We start from the raw sequence: 9524 nt of genomic DNA, 5'->3' as shown, positions 1-9524 counted from the left end.
AGGATTAAGATGGTAAATATTTCACCATTTGCAGGCAATAAGGTCTGTTGGAACTACTGCTGTCATATAGCATGAAAGCAATTGTTGAGGGCACAAAGACAATGAGCATGGCTGTGTTCCAATAAAACTTTATTTACAAAGGCAAGAGAGAGGTCCGTTTGGCCTGTGGGTGTGGTTTTCTGACTCCTGTTCTATATAGCATTATTTTTAAAGAGCTTACTAAGTTCCCACTGTATGTCTACAATTTTTATTCTCTTACCCTTGAACATTAAATCATTTCAATTTTTAAATATTACAGATATCATTGTAATAATGTATGTGCACCCTGGATTTCTTCCTTGGGATAAATTCCTAGAACTGTGATTGTTGGTGCATGGGATTTGCCTAATTTTTGCCCAGTTGCCCTCTAGGAAGTACAGTAGAAGAGAATGCTACTTACTTCTTGCACCATTGGGTATTAAAATTCTTTTTAATCTTTGTCAATTTGACAGATGTTTTAAAGGTTTTTTTGGCCATGATCATAATCCTGAGGGATCTTCATTTAATTTTCTTTTCTTTCTTTTTTTTTTGGCCACTTCAAAACTAAAATTTGCAGATTCATTGGGGTTTTTACCTGTCCCTTGTGTTCAAGGCTGTAAGTATTTAAAAAAAATTATTTATCTACTTATATTTTTGGCTATGCTGGGTCTTCATTGCTGCGTGTGGGCTCTCTCTACTTGTGGCGAGGGGGGCTATTCTCTAGTTGCAGTGTGAGGGCTTCTCATTGCTTTGACTTCTCTTGTTCTGGAGCATGGGCTCTAGGGGCACAGGCTTCAGTGGTTGTGGCACACGAGCTTAGTTGCCCCAAGGCATGTGGGATCTTCCCGGAGCAGGGATCAAACCCGTGCCCCCTGCATTGGCAGGCAGATTTTTAACCACTGGACCACCAGGGAAGTCCAAAGCTGTCGGATTTTGGTAAGTGATGAACTGCAGTAAAAACTCTTTGAAAAACAAATGACTTGGTCTGGGTTGGGACCCCAGATTCCTGCTCTCAGTAAGTGTTTGATGGAGAGTGAGACAGGAAGATTGCTACAAGTCTGAAGTTAAATATCATCTCTCCCCACCTCAAAGAAAAGGAGAACATCTTTGTGGTTTTTGTCTAAGGAAACAAACCCGACTCCAGGGGCTGGGGTGATATCCTGCTCTGTGACACAGGAAGCATTGCCTTTGTGTGGCTTCCAGGTTTTGCTGGCTTCTTAGTTTGATTTGAGAAAGGGAAAAAGAAGGCAACTGCCATCAGTTCACAAGATGAATGGCTAAGGGATGTTGCTGGTGAACAATTTGCATCTTACAGGCAGTTTGGGAGTTTGGTGAATAGCCCGTGATTGCAGATAAACACCACCTGCCACGCTGTCCACCACAGCCCCCCTCTTTGCTTGGAAGAGAGGTTTTTCTCTTGGGCAGGATTGCTGTTCTCCTTTTCCTTCACTCTCCAGTAGTTTTATACTAACGCTTTGGAGCTAGATGAGCAAATTGGATTTATAGGAAATCTAGCCGGTTCCTCTGGGAAGAAGGAAGAGCCATTTCCAATTGAGGTTCGTCTTCATTTTGATTAAATTGGAAAATGGTGGCTCCAGAGGCCCTTTCCCAGTCCCCAAATATCCCCTTTGTATGGTCTGTGGACAGCATGCTTGTTGGAATGCAAATTCCATGGCTCCACAGCAGACTCAAGGCAAGCCAGGATTCTGAGTTTTTAACAAGCACTCCTGGGATTATGGACCCTGACACTGCTGCTGCTAAGTCGCTTCAGTCGTGTCCAACTCTGTGCGACCCCATAGACGGCAGCCCACCAGGCTCTGCCGTCCCTGGAATTCTCCAGGCAAGAACACTGGAGTGGGTTGTTATTTCCTTCTCCATTGTGTGAAAATGAAAAGTGAAAGTGAAGTCGCTCAGTCGCGTCCGACTCGTAGCGACCCCATGGACTGCAGCCTACCAGGCTCCCCTATCCATGGGATTTTCTAGGCAAGAGTACTGGAGTTGCTTGCCATTGCCTTCTCCGGACCCTGACACAGTGGGTTCTAAACCTAGGTAAGCCTCATAATTATCTAGAGGGGGTTAAAAAACTGTAGATCCTCAGACCTCAGACCTTGAAGATTCTGACTCCACAGATCAGCAGTCTGTGTGTGGGAAGTGAAAAGGGTTTTCCCAGGGATCTTGGGAAGCAACCAGGTCTGGGAATCACTACCCTCAGGAATTTATCAGGTGAAATACTGCAGGACCTGGGACTTCCCTGGTGGTTCAGTGGCTGAGAATCTGCCTGCAGATTTCCAGTGTGCAGGGAACACAGGCCGGATCCCTGGTCAGGGAAGAAGATTCCACATGCCGCAGGGCAACTTAGCCGTGCACCAGAACTATTGAGCCCACACTCTAGGGCCCTCATGCTGCAAGTACTGAAGCCCAAGTGCCCTAGAGCCCGTGTTCTGCAACAAGAGAAGCCACTGAAATGAAAAGCCCACATACTGCAACTAGAGTAGCCCCCATTTCTGCAACTAGAGAAAGCCCCTGTGCAGCAACAAAGACCCAGCAGAGCCAAAAAAAAATAAATTTAAAAAAAGTAAAGAAGAAAAAGAAATACCATAGGACCTGGAACAGAAGAGGCAAGGCAGGAGACCCAGAAGCAGGAATCCTTTCTGGGGGCTGCCTCCATGTACCGCTTAAGACCTGGGCTGAAACCTTGGAGTCAGAGGGGAGTTAACTACAGACCTCAGAGAGAGGTCTTTTGAACCAGCCCCTCCTTTGCTCCTGATCTTGGCACTGAGCCTAAGGCGGGCTGAGCTATGTATGGGATGGGGCACAAAGAGCACTGGACTAGGTAGATAAAAAATTTTCCTTCTAATTTGACCGACTCTGTGAACTCAGATAACTTTCCCTAACTTCTCTGGGTGGGATTTTTTTTTAATTAATTACTTAATTTTTGGCCATACTGGGCTTTCTCTAGCTGCGGTGTGAGGGCTTCTCATTGTGGTGGCTTCTCTTGCTACAGAGCATGGGTTTAGTGCGTGTGGCTTCAGTAGGTGTGGTGTGTGGGCTTAGTTACCCAGTGGCATGTGGAATCTTCCCTGGGCCAGAGACCAAAACCATGTGCCCTGCACTGGCAGGCAGATGCTTAACCACTGGGAGGTCCTCTGGATGGGATTTTGATGTGCAAAATGATGATAATAATTTCCATTCTAGACACCACATATTATTTATTAATGTAAGGAGGAATCTAAATAATAACTAGTACTAGGAAAATGCATGAAATCACAGACTTGCAAATTTAAGCCACTTTATATACATATATGATAGATTTTTTTTTTTTTTAATGAAAATCCTCAATGCTGGTGAAGTTGTAGTAAAGTTGGGGCATGTATAGACTGCCAGGAAACATTGTAAATTGGTATCTATCCCTGGGAGAGTGATATGGAACTGTGTGCCAAAAGCCATGAAGATATCCACACCCATTGACTCAATAGTTTCTGGGAATTATTTGAATAATTAAAGCAGAAGCAGAATTATGTATATAAACATATGTATTGCAGCATTCCTGATAAAGCAAGAAACCCAAAATCAATAAACATGGAAATTAGCTAAACATTTAACACTTGGGAGAGTGTTTAAAATTAAAGTAGGTCTGTGCAATGGAACACTACATAGACTTTGAAAAGATTATTCATTATGAAAACCATATAATAACATGGAAAACATTTCTAAGCGTTAAGTGAAAATAGCAGAACCCAGATGGTACACACTTTGCCTGTATCTGTGTACACTATAAGAGCAGGTGTAGACAGGGAATGAAAGTAAAATGCAAAACTGAGAGTAGTTATGCAGGGTGTTGGGACTATAGGTACTTTTCTCTTGTAAACTTAAAAAAATATTAACTGTGGCACCTTTTTTTTTTTCGTAATAAAAATTACTGGTTCTTAATGCTCACCCCAGGAGTGGTAGTGGGGAGAGAAGAGGTCTCTGGACGAGCGACACTGCCGTGCCTGGCGTCCATCGTGAAAGACCCGATGCCAGGAGACGTCCCAGGCCCCCACCCGGCCTGGCCCGGCCGCCACTGTAGTCACCTTGCAGCGCCTTGAAGCCTTCGAGGGGGACCCGCGTGGAGCCCGTCACGAACTGCAGCAGCCCGGCCCACGGCTGCCAGAACCACCGGACCACGGTGCTGTCAGCCCCACAGTGCTTCAGCGCGTGCTGGACTTCCAGTCGTCCAGGTCAATCTTGTTTAGGCCGCCCATGATCAGCTGCGGGGTGTGAAGGTGGGTCACTTCCCGGACACACAACACGACGGGGTGCCCAGGGTCCCGGGCTTTATGTCCCAACCAGTAACGCTGAAGAAGCTGAAGTTGAACGGTTCTATGACGACCTACAAGACCTTTTAGAACTAACACCCCCCAAAAAAGATGTCCTTTTCATTATAGGGGACTGGAATGCAAAAGTAGGAAGTCAAGAAACACCTGGAGTAACAGGCAAATTTGGCCTTGGAATACGGAATGAAGCAGGGCAAAGGCTAATAGAGTTTTGCCAAGAAAATGCACTGGTCATAGCAAACACCCTCTTCCAACAACACAGAAGAAGACTCTATACGTGGACATCACCAGATGGTCAACACCAAAATCAGATTGATTATATTCTTTGCAGCCAAAGATGGAGAAGCTCTATACAGTCAGCAAAAACAAGACCGGGAGCTGACTGTGGCTCAGATCATGAACTCCTTATTGCCAAATTCAGACTAAAATTGAAGAAAGTAGGGAAAACCACCATACCTGAATGGTATGACCTAAATCAAATCCTTTATGATTATACAGTAGAAGTGAGAAATAGATTTAAGGGCCTAGATCTGATAGATAGAGTGCATGATGAACTACGGAATGAGGTTCGTGACATTGTACAGGAGACAGGGATCAAGACCATCCCCATGGAAGAGAAATGCAAAAAAGCAAAATGGCTGTCTGGGGAGGCCTTACAAATAGCTGTGAAAAGAAGAGAAGTGAAAAGCAAAGGAGAAAAGGAAAGATATAAACATCTGAATCCAGAGTTCCAAAGAATAGCAAGAAGAGATAAGAAAGCCTTCTTCAGCGATCAATGCAAAGAAATAGAGGAAAACAACAGAATGGGAAAGACCAGAGATCTCTTCAAGAAAATTAGAGATACCAAGGGGACATTTCATGCAAAGATGGGCTCGATAAAGGACAGAAATGGTATGGACCTAACAGAAGCAGAAGATATTAAGAAGAGGTGGCAAGAATACACAGAACAACTGTACAAAAAAGATCTTCACGACCCAGATAATCACGATGGTGTGATCACTGACCTAGAGCCAGACATCCTGGAATGTGAAGTCAAGTGGGCCTTAGAAAGCATCACTAGGAGCAAAGCTAGTGGAGCTGATGGAATTCCAGTTGAGCTATTTCAAATCCTGAAAGATGATGCTGTGAAAGTGCTGCACTCAATATGCCAGCAAATTTGGAAAACTCAGCAGTGGCCACAGGACTGGAAAAGGTCAGTTTTCATTCCAATCCCAAAGAAAGGGCAATGCCAAAGAATGCTCCAACTACCGCACAATTGCACTCATCTCACACGCTAGTAAAGTAATGCTCAAAATTTTCCAAGCCAGGCTTCAGCAATACGTGAACCGTGAACTTCCTGATGTTCCAGCCGGTTTTAGAAAAGGCAGAGGAACCAGAGATCAAATTGCCAACATCCGCTGGATCATGGAAAAAGCAAGAGAGTTCCAGAAAAACATCTATTTCTGCTTTATTGACTATCCCAAAGCTTTTGACTGTGTGGATCACAATAAACTGTGGAAAATTCTTCAAGAGATGGGAATACCAGACCACCTGATCTGCCTCTTGAGAAATTTGTATGCAGGTCAGGAAGCAACAGTTAGAACTGGACTTGGAACAACAGACTGGTTCCAAATAGGAAAAGGAGTACGTCAAGGCTGTATATTGTCACCCTGCTTATTTAACTTATATGCAGAGTACATCATGAGAAACGCTGGGCTGGAAGAAGCACAAGCTGGAATCAAGATTGCCCGGAGAAATATCAATAACCTCAGATATGCAGATGACACCACCCTTATGGCAGAGAGTGAAGAGGAACTCAAAAGCCTCTTGGTGAAAGTGAAAGAGGAGAGTGAAAACGTTGGCTTAAAGCTCAACATTCAGAAAACTAAGATCATGACATCTGATCCCATCACTTCATGGGAAATAGATGGGGAAACAGTGGAAACAGTGTCAGACTTTATTTTTTGGGGGCTCCAGAATCACTGCAGATGGTGATTGCAGCCATGAAATTAAAAGACGATTACTCCTTGGAGGAAAAGTTATGACCAACCTAGACAGCATATTAAAAAGCAGAGACATTACTTTGCCAACAAAAGGCCATCTAGTCGAGGCTATGGTTTTTCCAGTGGTCATGTATGGATATGAGAGTTGGACTGTGAAGAAAGCTGAGTGCTGAAGAATTGATGCTTTTGAACTGTGGTGTTGGAGAAGACTCTTGAGAGCCCCTTGGACTGCAAGGAGTACAACTAATCCATCCTAAAGCAGATCAGTCCTGGGTGTTCTTTGGAAGGACTGATGCTGAAGCTGAAACTCCAATACTTTGTCCACCTGATGCGAAGAGTTGACTCATTGGAAAAGACCCTGATGCTGGGAGGGATTGGGGCAGGAGGAGAAGGGGACGACAGAGGATGAGATGGCTGGATGGCATCACTGACTTGATGGACGTGAGTTTGAGTGAACTTTGGGAGTTGGTGATGGACAGGAAGGCCTGGTGTGCTGGGATTCATGGGGTCGCAAAGAGTTGGACACGACTGAGCGACTGAACTGAACTAACTGAAACTGTGAAGATTGTTGTACATTCGTCAAAGCTCGTTGGAAGGGAAATTACCATTTATGACTCGTATTTTCATTCCTATCATCCCATGTTGGTACGATTGGATGCCCAGCTAAATCCTGGGGAGGAAGAACTGGAGTAACGGCTCTGGGTACCTTTAGGCCAGATCCTGGAGAAGGAGAAGAAGAAAGCACACGGGTTTTAGCTTCAGGAAGCTCACAAAAGTAGACAATTTTAGGGGTGTCTGTTTATCCCAGTGGTTCTCATCTGAGCATAGTACTCTTCCAGAGGCTTTCCTGGCGGCTCAGTGGTAAAGAATCCTCCTGCCAATGCAGGAGATGTGGGTTCAATCCCTGGGTCAGGAAGATCCCCTGGAGAAGGAAGTGGCAGCCCAATCCAGTATTCTTGCCTGGGAAACTCCATTGTCAGAGGAGCCTGGTGGGCTACAGTCCATAGGGTTGCAAAAGAGTCTGGCACGACTTAGCAGCTCAACAACAACTAATGGCCTCATAGTGTTATTCTTAGGATTGAATGAATTAATATATGTAGAATTTAGAACAGTGCCTGGCACGTGGTAAATGTTCAATTAATGTTGGACTATTATTACTCTTTGAGATCTAACTTCCCTATCCACTAGGATGGAACCCCAGGTTCTACTCCCTGATCTTCACCATAGATTCCCAGTTCCTGCTTTCTCTGAGGCTTACCTTTTCCTGGTCCCACCTGTAATTCTATTGTAAACTCCCCTGTTGCTTGAGCTTGCCTGAGTTGGTTTTTGTAATCTGCAACTAAAACTGTGAGAAAAGATTCGCCTGCATGAAACATTATAATAACACAAAGTACAGATAATCCAAAAGGGCTTTCAATGAAGTATGAGATCAAGAGGCTTAGAACATCTGTTGATGCCACAGATGATACCTAATCATAGCTGAGTGAAATTGTAATTCAGACTACTGTCATGAAGTGAATAGAATGCTGCTAGCTAGGATCTCACTCTCTAAGAAAGCAGGCCAGGGGACTTCCCTGGTGGCCCAAGTGGTTAAGAATCCGCCTCCCAGTGCGGGGGACACGTGTTCAATCCCTGGTCTGGGGAGGATTCCACATGCTGTGGGGTAACTAAGCCAGTGCTCCACAACAGGAAAAGCCACTGCAATAAGAAGCCCACCCACTGCCACTTGAGAGTAGCCCCTGCTCTCTGCAACTAGAGAAAGCCTGTCCACAGCATCAAAGACCCAGTCCAGTCAAAAATAAATACATCACTCAATGAATCAATCCAATCAATAAGAAAAGAAAACCAGCAGGTCAAGCGATTGCTTGACCTGTCTAGACATGTGCCAGAAAAGTCAAGGGAAGAGACCCTCTGCCATAAAATCATGCCTACTAGCATCTGAAATTCCATTGTTAGCGATCCAGGCCTGTGTTTTGCAGGGAGCCAGCTTTGAAAACATGAATTTCCTGGGAAAGGTCACTCAGAAAGCCTGCTACACCCTGCTGAGCATGATTTTATTAAGTGGACTCCTTCACTTCCCCAGCCCCAGGTGCTAACCCAGGCAGCCTGAGAGAGAGTCTGGGGAAGATGGAGGAGCAGAGCATGACAGAGCAAACCTTCCTTCAGAACTGCTGGAGGTCTCATCAACCATGCCAGAGAGAACAGTGGCCCTTAAGGAACTGGAAAGAATGTTCAGATTTGTTTCTGTCTGGCACAGTGAACAGCAGGAATGATTGTAGCTGTTCTCTTTGCCAAGGACAAATCTGATCTGACCGCTCTGAGATGGAGGAGGGGAGGAGGGCTGGCTTTTGGCTCTCGGGAATGGTTGTTCATCAATTATTTCCTAAGCCAGTGGTTCTCAGATTTCGCTGCATATTAGAATTACTGGGGAAGCTTTAAAAATGCTCAATACCCAGATTTCACCCCAAACCAATTAAATCAGAATGTCTAGGGGTGGTTGCCAAGCATCACAATTTTTAAATACCACCCCCACCCCAGGAAGTTCCAAGGTGTAGTCAAGTTTGGGAACTCCTGTCCAAAATGGTTAGTGTGTGAGGCACCTTACACAGTAGGTAAGAACCTGGTTCCTACCCTCCAGGCATAATACTTAATTGTATTAAATTTGACTTTTTAACTTTATTTTTTTCCTGCGGGTATAGAGTTCTATGAATTTTTTGTCAATATAATTCTCATGCCATAAAATTCACCCTTTAAAGTGCACAATTAAGTGGCTTTTAGTGTATCTACAAAGCTGTGCAACATCACCACTAATTCCAGAATATTTTCATCATTCCCCAAAGAAACCCCATATCAATTAGTAGTTATTCTTCATTTATTCCTTCCCCAAAGCCCTGCCAAACATGGATTTACTCTCTGTCTCTGTGTATTTGTGTATTTTTCCTTTAATATTTATTCAGTTATTTGGCTGTGCTGGGTCTTGCTTGTGGCACTCGGAATCTTTGATCTTTGTTGCAGCATGCTGGATCTTCAGTTGCAGCATGTGACATCTAGTTCCTTGACCAGGGATTGAACCTGGACTCTCTGCATTGGGAGTGTGGAGTCTTTGCTGGACCATCAAGGGAAATCCCTATTTGTATAATTCTTGACATTTCATATAAATGGAATCACACAATATATGGCCTTTTGTGTCAGGCCTATTTTACTTACA

The 9524-nt window shown here is 44.4% G+C and overlaps 1 long non-coding RNA gene across 3 annotated transcripts in view; it reads left to right on the top strand.

The window, feature by feature from the left end:
* Nucleotides 1-1920: 1920 nt before the first annotated feature.
* LOC147351502 (uncharacterized) overlaps nt 1921-9524 on the top strand; it is a 36862-nt gene continuing 29258 nt past the window's right edge. The window contains exons 1-2 of one of the 3 annotated variants that reach the window (XR_015146876.1): nt 1921-2067; nt 3961-4238. This is a non-coding gene — a long non-coding RNA (uncharacterized LOC147351502). The remainder of the gene's footprint in view (nt 2068-3960; nt 4239-9524) is intronic. The other 2 variants (XR_015146875.1, XR_015146877.1) reach the window with 2 other exon arrangements.

The sequence above is a fragment of the Bos grunniens genome, chromosome 19 (assembly GCF_055505025.1).
Source record: "Bos grunniens cultivar Pamir isolate PY7600 chromosome 19, Bosgru_T2T1.0, whole genome shotgun sequence".
NCBI lineage: Eukaryota > Metazoa > Chordata > Mammalia > Artiodactyla > Bovidae > Bos > Bos grunniens.
The sequence above is the reverse complement of the archived record's forward strand: the minus strand, read 5'-3'. Positions and strand labels throughout refer to the sequence as shown.